The sequence below is a fragment of the Alosa sapidissima genome, chromosome 20, assembly GCF_018492685.1.
Source record: "Alosa sapidissima isolate fAloSap1 chromosome 20, fAloSap1.pri, whole genome shotgun sequence".
Lineage (NCBI taxonomy): Eukaryota > Metazoa > Chordata > Actinopteri > Clupeiformes > Clupeidae > Alosa > Alosa sapidissima.
In genome coordinates this window covers 31,016,270-31,041,520 of record NC_055976.1, presented here as the reverse complement: position 1 = coordinate 31,041,520, position 25,251 = coordinate 31,016,270, and the positions used below count along the sequence as shown (strand labels likewise).

At 41.4% G+C, this 25,251-nt stretch overlaps 1 long non-coding RNA gene across 3 annotated transcripts; it reads right to left on the bottom strand.

Annotated features, from left to right (window-relative positions):
• Window positions 1-856: 856 nt before the first annotated feature.
• Window positions 857-6,467, bottom strand: LOC121693970. Of its 3 annotated transcripts, XR_006025629.1 has the most exons (6): window positions 6,191-6,467; window positions 5,077-5,173; window positions 3,197-4,030; window positions 2,953-3,111; window positions 2,690-2,783; window positions 857-2,289 (listed from the first exon to the last, which is right to left on the bottom strand). It is a non-coding gene; the product is annotated as an uncharacterized LOC121693970 (long non-coding RNA). The 3 variants fall into 3 exon arrangements; XR_006025628.1 differs by having other exon boundaries at window positions 2,953-4,030; XR_006025630.1 differs by lacking the exon at window positions 5,077-5,173 and having other exon boundaries at window positions 2,953-4,030.
• Between the last annotated feature and the right edge of the window lie 18,784 nt (window positions 6,468-25,251).

Sequence of the window (25,251 nt, the reverse complement as noted above, 5' to 3'; positions counted from 1 at the left end):
GTGTGTGTGTGCTGACATAGGCTAGTGTGTGTGTGCTGACATAGGCTAGTGTGTGTGTGCTGACATAGGCTAGCCTACTTGCAATATTGTATACAACTGAAGCTTCTACATTGGAGCTATTTTTGCACAATGGGCGTACCGGCATCCACCCGCCACAATTTCAACGCGTAGGCTACTTGATTAACCATTTTGATGCGCTCACAGAATCTTGGCTCTGAGCCAAAATGGGGCAGGGCCTGACAAGAGCTGTTATTTGGTCAGTCCAGTGTCAGTTTGGAAAATGAACCAATGGGCTATTGACTGTCCTTGCTTTGGGCCGATCGTTGGCCAAACAAATGAAATGATATAGCCTATTCTATCGGCCCACTGCACTGTAAAAAATAAAAAGTTAAGCTAACTTAAAAATGTAACGCAACCAGCTGCGAAGCATTTTCAAGTTTACTCAACTTTAGGCCTGTGTAGTTGTGCTGACCAGGTTTTCAGAGTTCATACAAAGCAGTGTTTTAAGTTTCTTCACCTTTGCTTTGCAAGGGCAAATAAAGTATATGTGTAACTAAGCTGAAATTGAAAAAATAAGTCAGGTAAACTATCACCTCAACTTTGAAAAGCAGGTTAGCACAACTAGATGGTAACTTAAGTTAAGAAAACTTACAAATCCTTCGCAGCCGGTTGCGTTACATTTCTAAGTATGTACAGCTTCCTTTAATCTTTAGTTAAAACTATGCTCTTTAAGTTTATCGAACTACGTCAAGAAATAAAAGGCAAGTCTATTGTATATAGGCCTATATCTTATCACTCGGTTACAAGACAGACAGAAGAAACAATGAATTCTTAACTAAAGAAGACAACTTTTTATTTGAAACTTCTTTTAAAACACTGTCTTTTGTGCCAACAGTAATTAAAAGAATCTTAAGTTCTAAGAACCAGCCAAAGACATCCAATAAACTGACCACTTTTCCAACACACACAAATGTGTATCTTAGAAAGGCAGTGCGAGGCTAGGTAACAATGTATGCCCTGCTACCAATATATCAAACATGCCATATATCGTCTTATGGGACTTAACATTGTGGTGAAAAATAAAGTACTTCAAGATTGTACATATGCTTCATTATACTGAAGCAGTTGAAAATATAAAATAAAGAGAGAGTCGGGCAGGCTCAAATAAGAATGCATACCATAATAATGAAAATGCTGAGCAAGTTTACCTGGTTAACTACCTATCAAGCTTGACTTCCTTACAGAACCTTTACAATTGAAAACTGACTTTAACAAAAAGCTTCCATTTTGACTGTGCACACACAAGCATTACAAAGGACCCTAAAAAAAAAGTAAAAAGATACCTAAATAAAGTTACCTCTAACATAACTGTTTAAGTGCTGCACATTACTATGTTAATGTAAACAGCAATATTCATTATTTTCTTCCTGAGGATCACCTTTTGAATAGTCTGATCAAGAAGGACTATACATTACCACCCTTTGCAGTATAAAAATGTTTGCATTGGCAAAGTGCCAGGTACACTGCCTAAATTAGTCAAGTACATTTCAAACACTTTCTCTGAACACACCATGTGCTGTGGTGATGGCATACAATGCCAAGGTATGGCAGTCACAGTCCCCTTTGGTCTGTTTATGTGTGTGAAGGAGCCTGACTCCTGCTCCATCCGTACTCAGTGTAATTGGGCTTTATTCAGAAGCCTTTGAATGTCCATGGTGGTGCATGGGACGTCAAAAATGTTCACTGTCGGGAGTCTTGGGGGGTGTTAATAACTACTAGGAGAACAAGCAAGATCCCACGTTCAGTCAGCAGGGTGTGTTTACAATGAAGTGGGCAGAACCTTTACATTTGAACATTATGACCTAAAAGAACCAACAGTGCCCTTACTGAGTGTGCATACACTCCCACTACACTCAAGCCAAAAAGAAAATGTCAGAAAAGGAGTAAAATGTCACTTATTTGCACAGTCCATCACCTCAGCATTTTGTTTCTGAAAGATTGCACCTTTGCAGAAAGATTGGTATCAAGGCGCATGAAAACTTTTTGAATAGTTTCGAACATGTATTTCAGTTCCTTTGGATACTTCATGTTCAAAGAATAAATCAATCCAAAAAGGAGATCCATAGCAGTGGGAAGGTCAGGGAGGTCATCAAGAACAATCTGCTCCTCAATAATCAAAGCAAAACACCTTACATTGGCATCTGTGTCAGTGGTAGCAGTGTCGTCCTCAGCAACCGTTAAAATCCCAATCTGAACTCCACGAGTGTTGACCCCATCCACATCCGTATCCTGCAAGGCAAAGACATTTCGTTGCCTGCGTTCATTTGGTTGCCACTAGCAAGCTTAGCTTATTGCTTAGAAGTATCCATAGAATTTTGGTATTTTTCCTATTTAAGACTTCACTCTTCTGTTACAAGGTGTACAGAGACAACGGAACATTATGTGTGGTAATGGGGATTTTCTCAACCTATATGACATGAAACTATGCTCTCATTCTGACAAAATGATGAAGTACTGCAAGTAGTTCAAGCCAAAGAGTTCCTTGATTATTACACTGGAAGAAGTGTAGTTCTATGTCATATTAATTCCATTTATATTTATCTGAGGTCTGCTGCTGATCTGTGACATGGTTATCATCACACCCCTAAATGGGTTGGATAACAATTCAATTATGACTGGGTTTACATACCAAGCAAGATTTGAAGAAGGAATCTGTGCTCTCCCTCAAACAATGGTAGGCCTTGCAAAGCTGCTGTTTTCCTATGCAACATGACATTGGTCATCTGCAAGATAGAGCAAAGCAGTAAACAAATATCCTTTGTATTGTATGTGTTTTATAATTAATAATTTAAAGTGTGTAAATGATGTTAGAAAGATGTTTTGCTTTGGATAAAAGCGTTTTCAATGCTGCCTGCCAATAAACATAAAAAGAAATATATGATAGAAGTTTACCTGGGCATCCATTTTGTTCAGTAGAGTCTTCAAGTCCTCTCCAAAAGCTCCACTACGTGACCTGTACAGTTGGATGATCTTTGGTGTATATTCATCGAGTGAAGAGAAGAACGTCTCCTTGAGATTGACTCCAGTGATTCTGAAAAACTCTTTGTGAACCTATTGGATCATATAATTTAGGTGCATTAAGTCATACAAAAATAACATGCTTCAGAAAGAGTTTAAATCATTTCTATGCACTTACTTGCTCTTCCAAAAACAATGCCGGCCACTGTCTCATAATGTCAGCCACTGGATTACATCAGTTTGCCCAGTTGGAATGTCAGGAATGAAGTTCACTTCACATCTTCTTGCCTTCTTCAAGCGATTCCTGGAATCTTCTCCAGTTCTTTTCTGGTTAACATGGACTTCACTGCAACCTGCTGCTCCTAGTTTATGGCAGTAATTTCCTACTTTGAAGTACAAACTTGTGGTCCAAGTATGTAGCATGTTCCCATGGATGGATCCTTCAGACAGGGATGCTTGTTGACTAACCCAGCATCCACGACTTATAACTCTTTCTTTGATGGGTAAGTTTTATAAGAAAACATGGAACGACATAGAGCATTCAAAATGTCCATTTTCATATCTTTGGGAACATCAAGCAGTGCTCCATGTTCTCTGAACATCTCATTCCCTTTGGCAAGCCTCAATTCCACATCGTATGAAAATGTAGGTATTGGGAAAGGAGAAGGCCGCTGCTCTATTTTGTCTAAGAGGTAATGGCACTAACATTTAAGCTAGATGACGCAGAAGCTGCTGAACTGGAAGAGGAAGCTATACTGGCAGTGTCAAGGGATGACATGGAAACATTATCTGACTCTTCAGATACTTTGGTGATTATTTTCAATATAGCTCTATCTGGTGGAAGTTCGGATATGTCAGTCAAATTACACAGCTGATTGCCAAAGTCTGGATCCACAAATTGAATCTTAAAGTCTTGCAGAATCTTTTTCAAGTCGCTGACCGAGTTGAAGGCTTCAGTGACATTGATTCTTCTGGCATTATCAGGACCCAGCAACACGCGAAACAGCATACTCTGTGACAACAAAGGACAGACACAAATTAGCTGAAGCCAATGCTCTGCAATTACTTTACCTCAAAAATATAAACAAATCACAATAACTATGTACATCTCTAGGTCTGATCTTGCCTCTTCCATCAACTATTTATTAATGCATTGATAGAGAAATCATTGCAGAAGAAACCTCTTCAGAGAAATCATAGCCTTTCTCTGAACATCGTACGATATAAAAGGGTAGTGATCATTAAGGTCCTCTGGTTCAAGAATTTGAGTTGTGCTCGTATCAGAAACCTCATAACATCTGTAGTGTTCAATATACCATGATGACAGCTTTCTACAAATGAAAGACAATGTGTTACCGTTCACTAGTATACTGAGGATTCTGAAAAACTCTGGAAACCCACTCTGTTCTACAGAGGACAAAACCATACCCTCACTATAGTGAGTACCATTCAGATGTACATCTGGTGTGAGGCTCACAATTCCTCTCTGAGGGTACTTTTGCAGCACTGCAGTCTTTTGTTGCACATCAAGGGTGCATGTTTTGACATGTTTAACCTTTTTTTAACCTTTTGTACAGATATAGTGGGAGGAAAGAGACTTGGGGCTTCAAGGTAATGGGCCATCATGAGCTGGTGTTTACTTGCCAAGGTGAGGAGAATATTCTTAAAATTGTGCACATCATGTACAATTCCTTTGAAGTAACTATGTTTGGCCTCAAATCTCATTGTCCATAGCTCGATCAATGGGCCAAAGCACTGAATCAAGTAAGCGTAGTGTTCAATATAATGGTGCTTTGGTTTGAATTTGAAGTCAGGGAATGTTTCCTTAATTAGCTGTCTGTGTGTCAAGAATTTTCCCAGGATGGCTCCTGTTCTGGGACATAATGGCCAATCATTAAAGGCAAAAGACGAAGCAATGCCCAGTTGTCATGTCCGTTCCCACCTACAGTTTTCTTTGCAAAGTTAGACTGAGCGATGACCTTGGGCCGGTTCAATTCATCTGTGTCCAAGTAAGGGAAGGACCTGATACAATTATTAAGAACGCTGAGTGTAAAATACCTCTTTCTAATGAGTTTCTTCAAGCAGCCAACAGCCAACTCGTAAGGTACAACTCCCTCCAGGAGGTCATGCAATAGATCCGGTGGAAACCCTGTTACTGGATGGAAAGAGGACAGGTGTTTACCAAGGACACACTCTTTTTTCACACCCAGCTTACAGCCAAGTTGATCATTGTCTCTCAGTTCTGCTAGGATGACATTATGCTGTTTAATGGGAAAGAGCTGGCATCCGCTGTCTGTATTTCGTCTTTAGAAGCTAGACAAAATCTGCAGGGATTTCCTGCATAAACAAATACATCTTTGAAAAAAAAAAAAAAACCTCTTACTGTAAGTCTGTGTATGTCCTGCTTACTATGCAATGGAATAATAAAATTAGAATGTAAGCATCTTTTGTAAAGTTTAGCCCCGTCTTTCTGGGACTGCTGCAAAATAGTCCTCTATATGATCATAACACACTTACAGTGAAAGTACTGATAAATAACTTTCCTTGCTGGAGATTAGATGTTTGACTTGCTAAAGTCATGCTAACATTACTGACACAACTTTTTGCAAACCTTCCTAATGTTAAATGTTGCTATAGAAATCGCAACCTCTCAAGAAATACATTAATTTAACATCTCGAATACTTTTAGTAGGCCTACACGAAGTAAACACTTCATATACCGAATAACATCGCTATGTTTCTAGAAAATTCTGAAATACAATGCTATCATTAGTTAGCTGATGTTAGCGTTAACGTAACGTCATGCCTCCCGCCACTTTAAGGTCACTAACGTTATACTAAGATTTATTTAGCAATGTCGTTAAGGTAAACCAAACGTACACACGTTGTTACCAATGTCAATTAGTTCATTCTAAGAAGACTTTTCACACCGAAATTACTAAAATGCTTATATTTTAATTTGGTAGTGAGCTAAACGGGAAGCAAAGACTGCAAGCTTGGCTAATATCTAATGGCAGATGTTAGCAAGCATGGAGCATTTGACGCAAAGCTCCGGTTAGGAAAATCTAATTTATTCTCTAACTACAACTTTACATAGCAATAGTTTCTGTTCAAACTATCCAATATAAGGTCACATCAGTGGACAAAGTGCAAAAGTAGTGGTGTCTCTTACCTTTACGCTTAACCAACAGCCAAAATTTGTAGCAGCACTGAAATTCAGCAGCCATTTCCATCCTTCGATTCGGCAAGAGAGGGAGAAGATTTGCGCATGCGCATTGACAGAAAGTACGGAATGTCAACTGTGTCAACGAAAACTGAAGAACGCAATTCAACACAACTTACTTTCCCATTTCTCTTGAACATCAGATGAAGAAAAATAATTAAACCCATGTTTAGAAGTGATATGAACTTTTCCTAGGTATATTTGTTCATTCAACATTGCATCCTGATTTCAGTTTACAATTCTCAAGTTCTGTTTTTTACAGTGTGGGAAACGCCCGGTATGCCAGATGGCCAGTCCACCCCTGTGTGTGTGATCTGTCTCCGCGGTCGATAATGCTACAACAGAGCAGTGCTATGCTAATCTCACACTTGACTGGGGATGGCTATCAAGCAGCAGGACACACATGCACCGGGCCTCTGTTTGTGGAGGTGGGATGAGTGGCATTTAAAACAGTACATTAACATGAGAGATATCAAACGTGTGTGTGTGTCTGTGGGTGTGTGTGTTTCTTTGTGTGTGTGTGTGTGTGTTTCATCAGATGACACACTGGCATCTCTTTCTCTTTCAGTAAGAGTGAGTGTGTGTGTGTGTGCATGCATTTGTGCGTGTGTGCATGCATGTGGGTGTGTGTGTGTGCGTGTGTACTTTTAGCTGACATCTCAGACTGAAGAAATGAAAGAGGCAAAAGGCCTAGAAAGAGGTGTGTGTGTATGAAAAGGCAGAAAAATGAGGTGTGTGTGTGTGTGTGCGCGCGCGCGCGCGCGTGTGTGAAAAGGCAGAGAAAGCGCACATTGTCTTCCCCCAATTACCTCCAACATAATGGGATCTGAGCAGCGCGCCCCGTAATGACGACAGTCTGCCACATTCACAAGCTCCGCTCTAAAGACTGCAAGGGCTGCGTGTGTGTGTGTGTGTGTGCGTTTGTGTGTGTGTGTGTGTGCGTGTGTGTGTGTGAGTGCAGCGGCTGCATAAAGAGAAAGTAGGCCGCCGCTGATTACTTCCTTGCATTTTACATTGTACCGATTTGTCCATGTGCGCTTGCCAAGACGGGATTATTGAAGAGAAATCATTTTTTGCTGTTTTGCAATGAAACAGTGCGACAGAAATAGATTAGTTCCACCCCCTGAGGATGTTGGTAAAACTGAATAGCAGAATGTGACGCGACACACACCTGCTGGGGGGGCTGGGGCACACACACACACACAATGTTGGGAAGATTACAGAATACATGCCCTAAAATGTATTTTGATTACTCAAGTTGAATAAGGTAGGAAGGTATTTTGAATACTTTGAATTACATCAGCATTGTATTACATTTTACAGTTTTTCTCGATTGCTTTTACCTGCTTAAGTAAACTAGAACCCACTTGGTCTTCATGACTACTTTCTTTACACAGCAGAAGTCATCTCTTGCGAATGTGTTCACACATTTTCATTGGGTTCACACATTTCTCACACCCTTTTGCAAAACAGTTAACACAGGTGTCATTCAAAAGCCCCAAGCTCTATTGGTTTTCCCATGCTAAACAAAAGGAAAACATCTTTTCACAGGTGGTATAGATTCCTTGCATAAGTCTGAATCTCTGATACACCTGTGTGAAACTCCTTTGCACAATTCTTCAATCAGCAATCATTAATTATACATAAGAGATGTCTGTTCTGTGTTGCTATTTACAAGTATGGATCTAATGCACATTTAGACAAAGTACTGTATTGCCTATTTGGTGGAGAAAACAGTACAAAAGGTGTTTACTGTAGGTCTATTTCGATGAAAGTTGTAGTTCAATGAAATTTACAGTATCTTACTACAGTAGGTGTTTGCTGTATGTCTTACAATGACAGTTACATCTTGGGAGGAATGAATAAATTATTTTTTTATTCAGCACATTTGGTCTTTTCACAGTTTTTTCTGACCAGAAAAATGAGAAAGAACAGACAGCAAAAATGCTCATTTTGAGAACTAGATTTGGCATTTTGTTGTCAAGTGTGTAATGATTGATTAAAGAGTGTTTTTGAATTGGCAACAAGTTGTAGTGTTTGAAGGCAAGATTTGCTTTTGCTGCATGTTTTAAGTGTTTTGAGAGAGTAACAGCCTTTTGCAAGCAAAATGTGTCATTTTGTCCAGAGTGCTTTTGTTCAGACACGGGTGTTAACTGTTTTGAGAACGTGATGTCAGAGTTGACACAGGTATCAAAACGATCGAGAAAAACTGTATTAGCAGTGGATGAAACAGTTATGTGAGGGTGAAGTTGTGAGAGCCACAGCTAATGTAGATGGCTGGATATATACAGGCCTATGTTACTGTGAGGATGGTTGGATATATATAGGCCTATGTTACTGTGAGGATGGTTGGATATATACAGGCCTATGTTACTGTGAGGATGGTTGGATATATATATATACAGGCCTATGTTACTGTGAGGATGGTTGGATATATATATATATACAGGCCTATGTTACTGTGAGGATGGTTGGATATATATAGGCCTATGTTACTGTGAGGATGGTTGGATATATACAGGCCTATGTTACTGTGAGGATGGTTGGATATATATATACAGGCCTATGTTACTGTGAGGATGGTTGGATATATATATACAGGCCTATGTTACTGTGAGGATGGTTGGATATATATATATACAGGCCTATGTTACTGTGAGGATGGTTGGATATATATATATACAGGCCTATGTTACTGTGAGGATGGTTGGATATATATAGGCCTATGTTACTGTGAGGATGGTTGGATATATACAGGCCTATGTTACTGTGAGGATGGTTGGATATATATATACAGGCCTATGTTACTGTGAGGATGGTTGGATATATATATACAGGCCTATGTTACTGTGAGGATGGTTGGATATATACAGGCCTATGTTACTGTGAGGATGGTTGGATATATACAGGCCTATGTTACTGTGAGGATGGTTGGATATATACAGGCCTATGTTACTGTGAGGATGGTTGGATATATATATACAGGCCTATGTTACTGTGAGGATGGTTGGATATATATATATAGGCCTATGTTACTGTGAGGATGGTTGGATATATGTAGGCCATTAACACCACTGGCCTATATTGACCTACCACAAAACATGTTACATTCTACATTCCCTGAGAGGTTTGTCATTTAGACTATCACTATACACAGAGAGGGAAAGAGAGAGGGGCCACTGGATAGATACATAAGCTACATGGCTAAAACAATATTGGGATTTGAGTTTGATAAGCCTTGGCCTACATGTTATAATGATTTAAAATGTATCAGTTTAACTGTATTCTGAATACAACCTATTTAAATTGTAATTGTATTGAAATATTTGCTGAGTTTATGAGTCTGCCCTTAAACCAGCTGTTTGGGATTACCAGTGCAGCTTTAAAGCAGATGTTCGGGATTACTAGTGCACCTTTAAACCAGCTGTTTGGGATTACCAGTACACCTTTAAACCAGCTGTTTGGGATTACCAGTACACCTTTAAACCAGCTGTTTGGGATTACCAGTACACCTTTAGAGCAGATGAAAGCTATATGGTGCCACAAGAGGAAACCAGTGTTTTTTTAGCATACTGTGTGTATGTGTAAGTGTGTCTGAGAGAGAGAGAAAGAGAGACCTGCTGCGCCAAGAGATGCTTAAGAACCAGGTGTGTGTGTGTATAAAGGGGTTGTGTGTGTGTGCAGGGATGTATAAATGTGTGCGTGTGTGTGCAGGGTGTGTGTGTTTGTGCAGAGCGTGTGTGTGTGCAGGATGTGTGTGTGTGTGCAGGGTGTGCTTCTCAGCACATTTCCAATTTTACGGCCTCACTGTGTTTCATCCACCTGCTGCAGTCACCTGTTAGCACTCTGAGTCACACTCACACACATACGTTCACACACACATGCACACACATGGCAGTGGACATCTACACCAGGCTGAGCAGAGGAGAGCTCTACATATTTATATGGTTAGCCTGTCATGCTCTGCTGCCTTATTCTACTGTGAGGCCACTCACACACACACAATCACACACACATACACACTCACACACACACACACACACACACACAATCACACTCACACACACATACACACTCACACACACACTCACACACGCTCACTCACTCACTCACACACACACGCACACTCACAAACACACACACTCACACACACTAAAATGCCCACACTCATGCACTCTCTGTACACACACACACACACACACAAACTCAAATCCTCACGGCCTCTCTAAATATACAAAAATACACACACAATAACTCTGCTATGGCCTGTCTAACACACACAAACACACACACACACAGAAATAATGCATCTGCCAGTGCCTGTCAACTACACCAACTACACATAAAAACAAACACACACACACACACACACACACACACACAGGCTCTGCCTGCCAGTGAGGTCTGGAGCAGGAACAGAGGCTCAGATTGGCAAGTGGCAGAATAGGGAACAGACTGAAGGCATGCGGCCCTGCCATAGATGTGTGTGTGTGTGTGTGTGTGTGTGTGTGTGTGTGAGTGAGTGGGTGTGTGTGTGTGTGTGTGAGTGAGTGAGTGTGTGTGTGTGTGTGTGTGTGAGTGAGTGAGTGTGAGTGTGTGTGTGTGAGTCTGTGTGTGTGTGTGAGTGTGAGTCTCTGTGTGTGTGTGTGAGTGAGTGTGTGTGTGTGTGTGTGTGAGAGTGTGAGTGTGAGAGTGTGAGTCTGTGTGTGTGTGTGTGTGTGAGTCTGTGTGTGTGTGTGTGTGTAAGTGAGTGAGTGTGTGTGTGTGTCTGTGTGTGTGTGTGAGTGAGTGAGTGAGTGTGTGTGTGTGTGTGTGTGTGAGTCTGTGTGTGTGAGTGAGTGAGTGTCTGTGTGTGTGAGAGTGAGTGTGTGTCTGTGTGTATGTGTGAGTCTGTGTGTGTGTGTGTGAGTCTGTGTGTGTGTGTGAGTCTGTGTGTGTGTGTGTGTGTGTGTGAGTGAGTGTGTGTGTGAGTGTGTGTGTGTGTGAGTGAGTGTGTGTCTGTGTGTATGTGTGAGTCTGTGTGTGTGTGTGTGTGTGTGTGAGTCTGTGTGTGTGTGTGTGAGTGAGTGTGTGTGTGAGTGTGTGTGTGTATCCTAACCTGCTGTATATGGTCAGATAGAGCCAGAGGAGCAACAGCAGATGCTCAAAGCACACACACACACACACACACACACACACACACACACACACACACATTTTAGCCCTCATTGACTCCCAAACAGCTGGTATACTGTATCTGAGTGTTGGCCAGTCCTGCAATGAAACACACACTCACACACACACTTTATGGTTGTGGTTATATGATTTAGCAGACGCTTTTATCCAAAGCCACTTACAAATAAAAACAATAGTTAAAAATGAACAGTGTTGATAAGACTACATTCACTATTTCACTATTTAGTGAATGTAGTCTTATCAACACTGTAAACAATAGTCAATGTCAATGATCAATAATGAAAATAAACAAATACCATAATATACAAACCATAACTAATAAGATCAACTTAATTAATTAAAGGAGAAATCCAGCCTATTTTAACACGGAGCGCAGTTGATCATGTTCACGGAATACTGTCGCAGGGTTCATTTTCCAACAAATTTGTGCAATTTGCTTATAATTTGCACACAAGGCAACTGCACTGTCACACTTTCTTTATCAATCATTATATTTGTTTAGTTTATCTATAGAGTGCTTTTCAAGACACTCAAAAACACTTTACACACTTTAGAAATGATCATCAGAAAGTGTGGCAGTAACAGACTGGAGAGTGAGAAATGGATTGATAATGTAATCCCACATCAAAAGCAGTTTTGAGCAATGATGTGAATGTGGACAGATTAGTACAGCCTTGGATGGGCGCTTTGATAGGGACAAGAAAGAGGTGGCCATAAAGACAGTGGTCTGCTCTGCAGATCACCAGCCCCTCACACTCTCACCACCGATGTGTGTGCGGCACTGAGCAGGACTAATGCACATAAGGCTGATGGTATCCCAGACGCATACTCAGTGCCTGTGCAGTGCAGCAGAGGTTTGGACATATTTAATCTGTCACTACCCCACGCAGCTGTTCCCTCCATTGTGCCGGTTTCAAACCACTGCAACAAGCCTTAGGGCCCTATCATGACATTCTAAAGTGCATCGTCACTCGTCAAAAGTCTATTCAAATTTAGTAGGATGTCCAGTTCACATTGGGAGGGGTTTCGTTATCAAAAGTGGAGCGCAAGGTGTTCCTAGGTTTTTTAATCAGTCATATGGGTGTGTTTGGGGCGTAACATCATTTTAAACCAATGAGAATGACATCTGAGGTTTTAGTAAAGCATGGTTTAAGAATGACTATTCCATACGGTCTCGCAAGCAGCCTCCTTCAAATGCGCCGTTGAATGCCAAAATACCGATGCATTTATTTGACATATCACGCGTTGCGCCGTTAAAGGGAATGACAGATGTCATTGTCATTGGTTTAAATGATGTTACGCCCCAAACACACCCATATGACTGATTAAAAAACCTAGGAACACCTTGCGCTCCACTTTTGATAACGAAACCCCTCCCAATGTGAACTGGACATCCTACTAAATTTGAATAGACTTTTGACGAGTGACGATGCACTTTAGAATGTCATGATAGGGCCCAATATGTCGATATGTCCCTATATGTATATTGTTGTCTCTATTGTACAGCATGTGTCTTTATGACTATTGTCTACTGAATGTTTTACTACTACATGTCTGTGTGTTAATACTACATGTCTATGTGTTAATACTACATGTTTATGTGTTAATACTACATGTATATGTGTTAATACCTCTTATTACACGGCTCTTCACAGGACAAGTAGAACGCTCCATTGGCTTGAATGGGATTTCCCAAAGTTCTACGGTAAAATATATTCATGTAATTACCGCTGCAAACATATAATTACCGCTGTCAATGGCAATGGGTTTTGTGCTTCTGATACGTCTTTCATATCACTACGCAAGGACTGGAACTTCATTCAAAAGTAAAAAGCAGACGGTTGATCAGCTGTGTTCTAAAGAATGTTTGATTCTAATTCAGCATGTGTTGATGTGAACTATTTGTTTCTCATTATTTTTTTGTACAAGACACATTTTCCCCTTGGGGATCTGCATGTCCTCTATGTAAATAAGTTGACGGATATCTGTCGGAGCGACGGATAACTTTAACCCCTGAAAGTTATGTACTGTATATATATATATATATAAAGAGGTGCCATGAAAAAATAGTGTCACCACAGTCGGTACATTTGATGTGGACAGCCGGATGCCATCTGCACTTGTTGGATTTAACTCTGGACTGGAAACCACACAGCAGGACAAACGGAGGTAATTCATAGTTCTAAATTCATGTTATTTGACTATGAACTGGTTGCAAGCACACTCATATACGACACACACACTACTATAAATACTATCCATTCAGCCCTGAGAAAATGTGTGTGTGTGTGTGTTTAACAGTGTCTGCCTCTTAAGGTGGTGTTTACAGACAAGAGCTGCCAGTCTGAAAGCAGAGGATAATTCGCCCTCCTGCAGATGCTATTCACCTGGGAGTCCATCTCCTGAGCTCCCAAGACAGACACAAACACTCAGACCCAAGCACACAAACACACGCACATGCAAATACAGACACAAACACTCAGACCCAAGCACACAAACACACACACACATGCAAATACAGACACAAACACTCAGACCCAAGCACACAAACACACACACACATGCAAATACAGACACAAACACACACACACACATGCAAATACACACACAAACACTCAGACCCAAGCACACAAACACACACACACACATTGTAAAAAGTAAATCATTAGTTCAAAGTAAATAAATTGATGTAATCGATCAAAAATCTATGCAAACTTGACTCAACATTTGACATTCAGTTTAAATGTATTCTGTTGGGACAAAAACAGTTTGTTTTAATTGGCCCAATTTACAAATATGACTTATTTTTATTCATTCAGTGTAAATAATCCATTCTCTTCACTCTGAAATACTTACTCCATGAAAACCAATTTTGAAGTTTGAAGGTTAAACAAATTATTTTAAATTGAATTCAATTGAAAAAATCTTCTAACCAATTTAAACAATAATTTGATTAATTACATGAATTAGATCTCACAACAATAAAATATTATTTAATATAAAAAGTATTTGAATAATCAAGTGTTGAATAATCATCTCACATGACATAAAATATTGTTAGCACAATACAGAAAAATATCAAACATGAGTAATTATTACAAAAGTATTACAAATATCTTTCAATAGTCATTCAGCATAGCATGAAATGTAACCTTTACATTCATCCATTTAGCAGATGCTTTTATCCAAAGTGATTTACAGCAAGAGAATAGCATTCTAGCTACAATGCAGAGGAAACCTCTGGAATAACTGGAAATCACTACTGCATCTGCCAACACCCTCTTGGGGGTCAGCCGTGGGCTACTGGTCAGGGCTTCGGGCTTGTAACTGAAGGGTTGCCGGTTCGATCCCAGACCAGTAGGAAAAATGTGGGCGGGGGAAGTGGTTGAGCCCTGCTCTCCCATGCCCACATCCACGGCTGAAGCAAGGCACCTAACCCCTCACTGCTCCCTGAGCACCGCTGTAGCAAAGCCCCCCCCCACACACACACTCAGACAAAGACACACACACACTCCCTCCCATCACAGACAGCTCTGCTCAGCTCAGACAAACACACACACACACACACACACACACACACTCCCTCCTATCAGACAGACAGCTCCGCTCAGCTCAGACAGGTGTCTAGAGAAGAGAGAGGAGGAGTCTCTGAAGAGATGTACAACTACAGAAAAACACCCTGTCTATTCAGCCCTGAGAAAGTGAGTGTGTGTGTGTGTGTGTGTTTGACAGTGCCTGTCTCTTGAGGTGGTGTTTACAGACTTAGGTGTCACTCTGAAAACACAGAATAATTCTCCCTCTGTCTCTCTCTCTTCTTCCCTCCACCTCTCTTTCTGTTCTCACTCATTCCTCCCTCTCTCCACCTCTCCTCCTGTTCTCACTCATTCCTCCCTCTCTCCCCTTCTGTTCTCACCCATTCCTCCCTCTCTCCCCTCTTCCCTTCTGTTCTCACTCATTCCTCCCTCTCTCCACCTCTCTTTCTGTTCTCACCCATTCCTCCCTCTCTCCACCTCTCTTTCTGTTCTCACCCATTCCTCCCTCTCTCCACCTCTCCTCCTGTTCTCACTCATTCCTCCCTTTCTCCTCTATCTCTTCCCTTCTGTTCTCACCCATTCCTCCCTCTCTCCTCTCTTCCCTTCTGTTCTCACCCATTCCTCCCTTTCTCCTCTATCTCTTCCCTTCTGTTCTCACTCATTCCTCCCTTTCTCCTCTATCTCTTCCCTTCTGTTCTCACCCATTCCTCCCTCTCTCCTCTATCTCTTCCCTTCTGTTCTCACCCATTCCTCCCTTTCTCCTCTATCTCTTCCCTTCTGTTCTCACTCATTCCTCCCTTTCTCCTCTATCTCTTCCCTTCTGTTCTCACCCATTCCTCCCTCTCTCCTCTCTTCCCTTCTGTTCTCACCCATTCCTCCCTCTCTCCCCTCTTCCCTTCTGTTCTCACCCATTCCTCCCTCTCTCCTCTCTTCCCTTCTGTTCTCACTCATTCCTCCCTTTCTCCTCTATCTCTTCCCTTCTGTTCTCACCCATTCCTCCCTCTCTCCTCTCTTCCCTTCTGTTCTCACCCATTCCTCCCTTTCTCCTCTATCTCTTCCCTTCTGTTCTCACCCATTCCTCCCTCTCTCCTCTCTTCCCTTCTGTTCTCACCCATTCCTCCCTCTCTCCTCTCTTCCCTTCTGTTCTCACCCATTCCTCCCTTTCTCCTCTATCTCTTCCCTTCTGTTCTCACCCATTCCTCCCTCTCTCCTCTCTTCCCTTCTGTTCTCACCCATTCCTCCCTCTCTCCTCTCTTCCCTTCTGTTCTCACCCATTCCTCCCTTTCTCCTCTATCTCTTCCCTTCTGTTCTCACCCATTCCTCCCTCTCTCCTCTCTTCCCTTCTGTTCTCACCCATTCCTCCCTTTCTCCTCTATCTCTTCCCTTCTGTTCTCACCCATTCCTCCCTTTCTCCTCTATCTCTTCCCTTCTGTTCTCTCTCTTCCTCCCTCTCTCTCTTCCCTCCATCCCTCTCTATCTAAGAGTTTTTCAGCTCAATCAAATCAGGCCAGTGTGGTGATGATGCTGGTCTTTGTGTCCTCATTAGAACGCTTCTTCTCCCTTCCTCTCTATCCATCTCTCTCTCTCTCTTCCTCTCTATCCATCTCTCTCTCTCTCTTCCTCTCTCTCTCTCTTCCTCTCTATCCATCTCTCTCTCTCCCTTCCTCTCTATCCATCTCTCTCTCTCTCTTCCTCTCTATCCATCTCTCTCTCTCTCTTCCTCTCTATCCATCTCTCTCTCTCCCTTCCTCTCTATCCATCTCTCTCTCTCTCTTCCTCTCTATCCATCTCTCTCTCTCTCTTCCTCCCTCTCCATCTCTCTCTCTTTCTCTCTCTCTTCCTCTCTATCCATCTCTCTCTCTCTCTTCCTCCCTCTCCATCTCTCTCTCTTTCTCTCTCCCTTCCTCTATCCATCTCTCTCTCTTTCTCTCTCCCTTCCTCTCTATCCATCTCTCTCTTTCTCTTCCTCCCTCTCCATCTCTCTCTCTCTCTTCCTCCCTCTCCATCTCTCTCTCTTTCTCTCTCCCTTCCTCTCTATCCATCTCTCTCTCTTTCTCTCTCCCTTCCTCTATCCATCTCTCTCTCTTTCTCTCTCCCTTCCTCCCTCTCCATCTCTCTCTCTTTCTCTCTCCCTTCCTCTCTATCCATCTCTCTCTCTTTCTTTCTCCTCAGCCTCTCAACCCCCTGAAACACATCATCTAAAATCACACAGAAAGACAGATGGGTATATAAGGCAAACATTTAACTAAGTACATATCACACACACACACACACACACACACACATAGGGGCTACCTCCCATACCACTGAATTCAGCTGGTGCTAAAACAAACAAACAAGCAAGCAAAGTCACACACACAGAAGAGAGACCTGTACTGCTATATTTCCTCTTTCAGTGCTTGGACAGCAGGACTGACGGACCAGAGAAACTGCACTGGCCTGAGAGACTGATGCACGTGCACACACACACACACACAGTTACACGCATTTAATTCATTTATTTGGGATGACCAATACTGATTACAACAACACGGCATTCCAAATATTAATAAAGAGCCCATTTATGTCTCACACAGCAACACAAACACTGTGCAAGTGCTTACAGCTTTACAGGTAAATCAGGATAAATACATATGATCAGCTAAATCAGTGGATAAATACATATGATCAGCTAAATCAGTGGATAAATACATATGATCAGCTCAATCAGGATAAATACATATGATCAGCTAAATCAGGATAAATACATATTATCAGGGGTAGAGATGGCACTGCCTTCTCCATACATGCAGACTGCCTATGATGGCTGACACAGAGCAGTATTTGGCTATTTGCTTAGATTTTGTCTTGTTAAGTCCAGCAATTTGCAATCCTCTAACACAGAGTCTATGAACATGTCCAAGGCTACCATAAATAAGTACAACCATTGTTGTGCTATAACCACCTACTGAAAGAGCATGAGTTAATGGCTGGTATTTTAACATTTTTTCTGAGAAACATAGGTCCATGTACATGTCAAAACAACAACCCACTTCCAGAATCACAACAGTTTTTAAAAGATCATCAACAACAACAATGTCAGGAGTGTTTGGAGAGTCTCTGAGAACACTTTCTAGAGAGTTGTCATTCAAGTGTGTGAACCAGTTCAATTGTATTTTTTTGTTTGTGTGTATTACACACACACACACACAGTTACACACACACACACACACACACACACACAAACACGCACACACACACACAATTACACACATACACACACACACACAGTTATGTCCCGATACCATTTATTTTTTAAATCGATATGAGAGGAGAGGAGGTTAGAGTAGAGAGGAGAGGAGGTTAAAGTAGAGAGGAGAGGAGGTTAGAGTAGAGAGGAGGTTAGAGTAGAGAGGAGAGGAGGTTAGAGTAGAGTAGAGAGGAGGTTAGAGTAGAGAGGAGGTTAGAGTAGAGAGGAGAGGAGGTTAGAGTAGAGAGGAGGTTAGAGTAGAGAGGAGAGGAGGTTAGAGTAGAGAGGAGGTTAGAGTAGAGAGGAGAGGAGGTTAGAGTACAGAGGAGAGGAGGTTAGAGTAGAGAGGAGGTTAGAGTAGAGAGGAGAGGAGGTTAGAGTAGAGAGGAGATTAGAGTAGAGAGGAGAGGAGGTTAGAGTAGAGAGGAGAGGAGGTTAGAGTAGAGAGGAGATTAGAGTAGAGAGGAGGTTAGAGTAGAGAGGAGAGGAGGTTAGGAGGTTAGAGTAGAGAGGAGAGGAGGTTAGAGTAGAGAGGAGGTTAGAGTAGAGAGGAGAGGAGGTTAGAGTAGAGAGGAGGTTAGAGTAGAGAGGAGGTTAGAGTAGAGAGGAGGTTAGAGTAGAGAGGAAAGGAGGTTAGAGTAGAGAGGAGGTTAGAGTAGAGAGGATAGGAGGTTAGAGTAGAGTAGAGAGGAGGTTAGAGTAGAAAGGAGAGGAGGTTAGAGTAGAGAGGAGGTTAGAGTAGAGAGGATAGGAGGTTAGAGTAGAGAGGAGAGGAGAGAGTAGAGAGGAGGTTAGAGAGGAGAGGAGGTTAGAGTAGAGAGGAGGTTAAAGTAGAGAGGAGAGGAGGTTAGAGTAGAGAGGAGGTTAGAGTAGAGAGGAGAGGAGGTTAGAGTAGAGAGGAGGTTAGAGTAGAGAGGATAGGAGGTTAGAGTAGAGAGGATAGGAGGTTAGAGTAGAGAGGAGGTTAGAGTAGAGAGGATAGGAGGTTAGAGTAGAGAGGAGGTTAGAGTAGAGAGGAGAGGAGGTTAGAGTAGAGAGGAGGTTAGTTAGAGTAGAGAGGAGGTTAGAGTAGAGAGGAGAGGAGGTTAGAGTAGAGAGGATGTTAGAGTAGAGTAGAGAGGATAGGAGGTTAGAGTAGAGAGGAGTTTAGAGTAGAGAGGATAGGAGGTTAGAGTAGAGAGGAGGTTAGAGTAGAGAGGAGGTTAGAGTAGAGAGGAGAGGAGGTTAGTGTAGAGAGGAGAGGAGGTTAGAGTAGAGAGGAGGTTAGAGTAGAGAGGAGAGGAGGTTAGAGTAGAGAGGAGGTTATTGTAGAGAGGAGAGGAGGTTCGAGTAGAGAGGAGAGGAGGTTAGAGTAGAGAGGATGTTAGAGTAGAGTAGAGAGGATAGGAGGTTAGAGTAGAGAGGAGTTTAGAGTAGAGAGGATAGGAGGTTAGAGTAGAGAGGAGGTTAGAGTAGAGAGGAGAGGAGGTTAGAGTAGAGAGGAGGTTAGAGTAGAGAGGAGAGGAGGTTAGAGTAGAGAGGAGGTTATTGTAGAGAGGAGAGGAGGTTCGAGTAGAGAGGAGGTTAGAGTAGAGTAGAGAGGAGGTTAGAGTAGAGAGGAGAGGAGGTTAGAGTAGAGAGGAGGTTAGAGTAGAGGAGGTTAGAGTAGAGAGGTTAGAGTAGAGAGGAGAGGAGGTTAGAGTAGAGAGGAGAGGAGGTTAGAGTAGAGAGGAGGTTATTGTAGAGAGGAGAGGAGGTTAGAGTAGAGAGGAGGTTAGAGTAGAGTAGAGAGGAGGTTAGAGTAGAGAGGAGGTTAGAGTAGAGGAGGTTAGAGTAGAGAGGTTAGAGTAGAGAGGAGGTTAGAGTAGAGAGGAGAGGAGGTTAGAGTAGAGAGGTTAGAGTAGAGAGGAGGTTAGAGTAGAGAGGAGAGGAGGTTAGAGTAGAGAGGAGAGGAGGTTAGAGTAGAGAGGAGGTTAGAGTAGAGGAGGTTAGAGTAGAGAGGAGAGGAGGTTAGAGTAGATTTATTATTGCAGAATGCAGGTGTGTGTGTGTAATAGAAAGAGACAGTGTGTGTGCATGTATGTGTGTGAAAGAAAGAGAGTGTGTGTGTGTGTGTGTCTGCAGGTGTGTGTGTGTGTGTCTCAAACTAAGCTGAGGTGAATGCCTCCACTGCCGCTGTGAGTACAGTCCTTAGCACCAACCAGACGAGAGCAGTGTGTGTGTGCGTGTACGTGTGTGTGTGTGTGTGTGTGTGTGTACAGTACGTGTACATATGTGTGTGTACGTGTATGTGTATGTGTGTGTGTGCGTGTACGTATACGTGTGTGTGTGTGTGTGTGTGTGTGTATGTATGTGTGTGTGTGTGTGTGTATGTATGTGTTTGTGTGTGTGTGTGTGTATGTGAGAGAGAGAGAGAGCCAGGGGAGCAGAGCAGGAACACTCAGAGAGCAGAGAACAGTGGAAACGCTCAAAATGCAATTAAGCACAGGAATTAAACCTTGAGCTTCACAAGCATGTGTGTGTTGGTGTGTGTGTGCGTCGGTGTGTGTGCATGTCAGACAGTGTGTGTGTTGGTGTGTGTGTGTGTATGTGTGAGACAGAGAGAATGGAACTGTGAGAACACAAAGGAAGCATATCAGTCTTGTGTGAATTTCCATAGTGAAGTTTCATTATGGCAGGCTGTCCTTGGGAGGTGTGTGTGTGTGTGTATGTGTGTGTGTGTGTGTGTGTGTGTGTGTGTGTGTGTGTGTGTGTGTGTAGTGGAGCAGGATGTCCTTGGGAGCAGCCGTCTGGTCTTTTATGTCTCTGTGCAGATGAACAATGCTGGAGCAGAAGGCAGCTGAGAGGAAACAGAGATAGACACACACACGCGCGCACACACACACACACACACACACACGTCCCAGCAGCAGTGTGTGAATGGTGTGCAGGCCCAGTCCTGTTGTGGCGTGTAATGCTGAGTCATCTAGTCCCCATAGCCCAGTGCCATGGAGTTACCCTGCTACAGTGTAATGCTGAGTCATCTAGTCATGGAGTTACCCTGCTACAGTGTAATGCTGAGTCATCTAGTCATGGAGTTACCCTGCTACAGTGTAATGCTGAGTCATCTAGTCCCCACAGTCCAGTGGAAGCATCTTAACAGCTCCCCAGGCCTCTGTGCAGGGGTCAACACACACACGCACACACACGGCCCCATGGCACCAGTGCTGTTCAGAACAGGCAACCAGGTGCTGCTGTGTGGGCTTTTAACCCCAGGCCTCTGCTTTCATCCTGTAGAATAATGATTTCACTTTCTCTAGCACACACACACACACAGACACATTCACTGTCTCTCTCTAGCACACACACATTCACTTTCTCTCTCTAGCGTACACACACAGACACATTCACTGTCTCTCTCTAGCGCACACACACACATATTCACTTTCTCTCTAGCACACACACACAGCATCTTGAGCTAGGTACAGCTAATTACACATGAAAATGTCTTCTTCTTCTTCTTCTTCTTCCCACCAAATTTCTGTGTCTAATTCAGCTTCAACCGTTTAACGTAGAAACTTTGTTTAAACTTTGTAACGTAGGTCTTGAAAAGGACACTTGAGGAATGTATTTTTCACTTTTGTAAACTTTATACTTTTTTAAGATATTAATAAAAAACTAGAAATGCAATTCCAAGGAATTACCAGTGCATGAAAATGCTAAAGTTGTGATGTAAAATATCATGTATAGTTAAAACAGATAATACAGAGATGGTTACTACGGTGATGCTAGGATAGACATGGTGGTTGCATAGCTTAATAAAAGTTGATAGTTTAAAAGTAAACTGTTTAAAAGCTGAATGTAGATAGTTTAAAAGTTGTTGATAGACAGTAGATAGTTTAAAAGTTGTTGATAGACGGCTAGTTTAATAGATAGTTTAATGATAGTTTAAAAGTAGACCGTTTAAAAGTTGAAGGTAAATAGTTTAAAAGTTGTTGACAGACTGGAAGTTGAATGAATGTTGATATTCAAATAGTTTAATGGCTGTGTATAGGTAGATATTTGACGATAACTGAAAGTTGGAATGGCTCTAATGTTTGCTAGCAGTTATGCTAAGATTTTTAACTATGCTAACCATGCTACTTAGCTAATGTTTTATAGCAGTGCTAGCAATGCTAACCTGCTAACCATGCTACTTAGCTAACGTTTTCTAGCAGTTTAATGAATGTTGATATTCAAATAGTTTAATGGTGATAACTGAAAGTTGGAATGTTTACTAGCAGTTATGCTAAGATTTTTAATCCTGCTAACCATGCTACTTAGCTAATGTTTTATAGCAGTGCTAGCAATGCTAACATGCTAACCATGCTACTTAGCTAACTTAACTAACATTTTCTAGCAGTTTTGCTAACATGCTAACTATGTTAACCATGTGACTTAGCTAACCAAGCTTATCATTTTAGTAGTTATGCTAACAATGTTAGCATGCTAACTATGTTAACCATGTTACTTAGCTAATCATTTTTAGCAGTTATGCTAACTATGCTAACCATGTTACTTAGCTAACCGAGCTAATCATTTTTAGCAGTTTTGCTAAAAATGCAACCACGTGACTTAGCTAACCTAGCTAATCATTTTTAGCAGTTTTGTTAAAAATGTTAACAATGTTAGCGATGCTAACATGCTAACTTTGCTAACCATGCTAACTAGCTACAGTGGGTAGGAGTCATAGTTGATGAAAAGTGTTGACATAGTTGATGACAAGTTAAAAGTTGTTGATAGACAGCTAGTGAATGTATATAGTTTAAAAGTTGAATGTAGATAGTTTAAAAGTTGTTGATAGACAGCTAGTTTAATAGATAGATAGTTTAATGATAGTTTAAAAGTAGACCATTTAAAAGTTGAATGTAAAAAGTTCAGTAGTTTAATGGGTTACATTGTTTAACAGTGGATTATTGTAGTGAGGACTTTTATTTTGAAACAGTTTTGGGCAGAGGAAACAGTTGAATAGGATGTGTAGTCTTAATTGACCCAGATTGTATGCTTAAAGCCTGAGGCTGCAGGTGCAGCCTGAACACCTGCCATAGGATTCTAATTGCTTAACGGCCGTATTATGATGTCACAATCGGCAATGTTAAGTCTATGGGGATTTTTAAAAAGTTTTTCTTTAATAGTTTAAAAAGTATAAAAGTTTCAAAGTTGAAAAGTCATACCAACCCGATCTGTTTGAAGACCTACGTAACAAAGTTTGAATGAAGTTTCTAAGTTAAACTGTTAAGAGAAAGTTAAACTGTAAAGAGAAATAGCGTATGGAAAAAGTGGTAAGCGGAATAATAATAATAAGAAGAAGTTGCCTAGGAAGAACAGTACAGTGCATTTTCATGCACTGTAACAAGCTTATTTTCCCCCATAGACTTTGCATTGGCATTATGACATCACAATGGGCTTGATTTGCACCTGTATCAACTTCCAGGTACTCAACTAGGCCCCATCAAAAAGCCAGTTAAACTGATTGCACCTGTATCAACTTGCTTTCTGCTCAACTAGGCCAACTCTCTCTGTGTATCTCCATTCTACAAGGATATAAGGCACATTCCATCCAACTTTCTATCCATTCATCCTCTTTAAACCATTCACTTATCCACCCATTAAACTATCCCATCAACATCCATTAAACAATCTGCCTATCAACATCCATTCAACTTTCTGTCTATCAACATCCATTACACTATCTACATTTAACTTTAAAACTATATACTCTGTCTCAGGCTTTAAGCATACCATCTGGCTCTCTTAAGACTACAGATCCTGTTCAACTATTTCCTCTGCCCACAACTGTTTCAAAATAAATGTCCTCACTAATTCACTATTAAATAATTTAACTATTTAAACTACTCAACTAACTGTTCAGCCATTTCAACTGTCAGTTGTTATCAACTATGACTCCTGCCAATTGTTTCCTCTGCCCACAACTGTTTCCAAATAAAAGTTTGTTTTGCATTTTATGTTAATATACAGTATGTGTCATTGAAAAACCTGGTCCACTTCCGAATCCAATTAGCAATTCATCACTAAACTATTTACTAATTAGCACTCTGGGACAAGGCGCCCAAAGGAGACAATGCAGACAGGAGATCTCTGCTATGAAGCATATAGAGAGAAAATAACAGGGGCCCTAGTACTGAGCCTTGAGGCACCCCATATTTTACCAGTCTGGGTAGAAGGTTTATTGTGAACCTGTACAAATTGTCTGCGGTTAGAAAGGTATGATCTAAACCAAGCAAGTGCTGAGTCTTTAATGCCTATCAAATGTTCAAGCTTGTGGAGTAGTATGTCATGGTCTATGGTGTCAAAGGCAGCACTGAGGTCCAGCAGGACCAATATTGATATATGTCCATTATCAGCAGTGATGAGGTCATTAAAAACTTTAACCAAGGCTGATTCAGTACTGTGGTGAGCTCTGAAACCAGACTGATATAATTCTTGGATTTTATTCATATGCAAGAAGGCACTAATTTGTCTGGACACTATTTTTTCTAGTATTTTTGACAAAAAAGGGAGATTAGATATAGGCCTATAGTTGGCCAGGTTGTTAGGGTCAAAGGTAGTTTTTTTTTAGGGATGACTTAATAACAGATAACTTAAACGACTGTGGTACATGGCCTGATAGCAGTGAGTTATTTATAATCTGGAGCAAAGCATTATCCAAGAAAGGGAGAGTAGTTTTCAGAAGATGAGTAGGAATAGGATCTAGTAGACTAGTTGTAGATTTTGATGAGGAAATTGTGGAAGTGAGGTCTATTATGTCATTAGGTGTAAATGAATTCAACGCTGTTCGTCTCATCTGCGATTCAATGATGTTTACGCTACCGCCCGTCCAACGGAGCTCCTCCTGGGTTGCCAGTTCCATCATGCTCAGTTATTCTAGTCGGAGCTCATAGTGACCGTCCAAACCTAAGTGTGTCTTTGGGATTTTAAGATTATTACAGGCAATGAATTCACACAACACAGTAAATGATCTCAACGATATATTAACAAATTCAACAATAGAACAAAATGAACAAAAGACATACAAACAAACCCACACACTATTTAAAACACACAAATAATTTAAA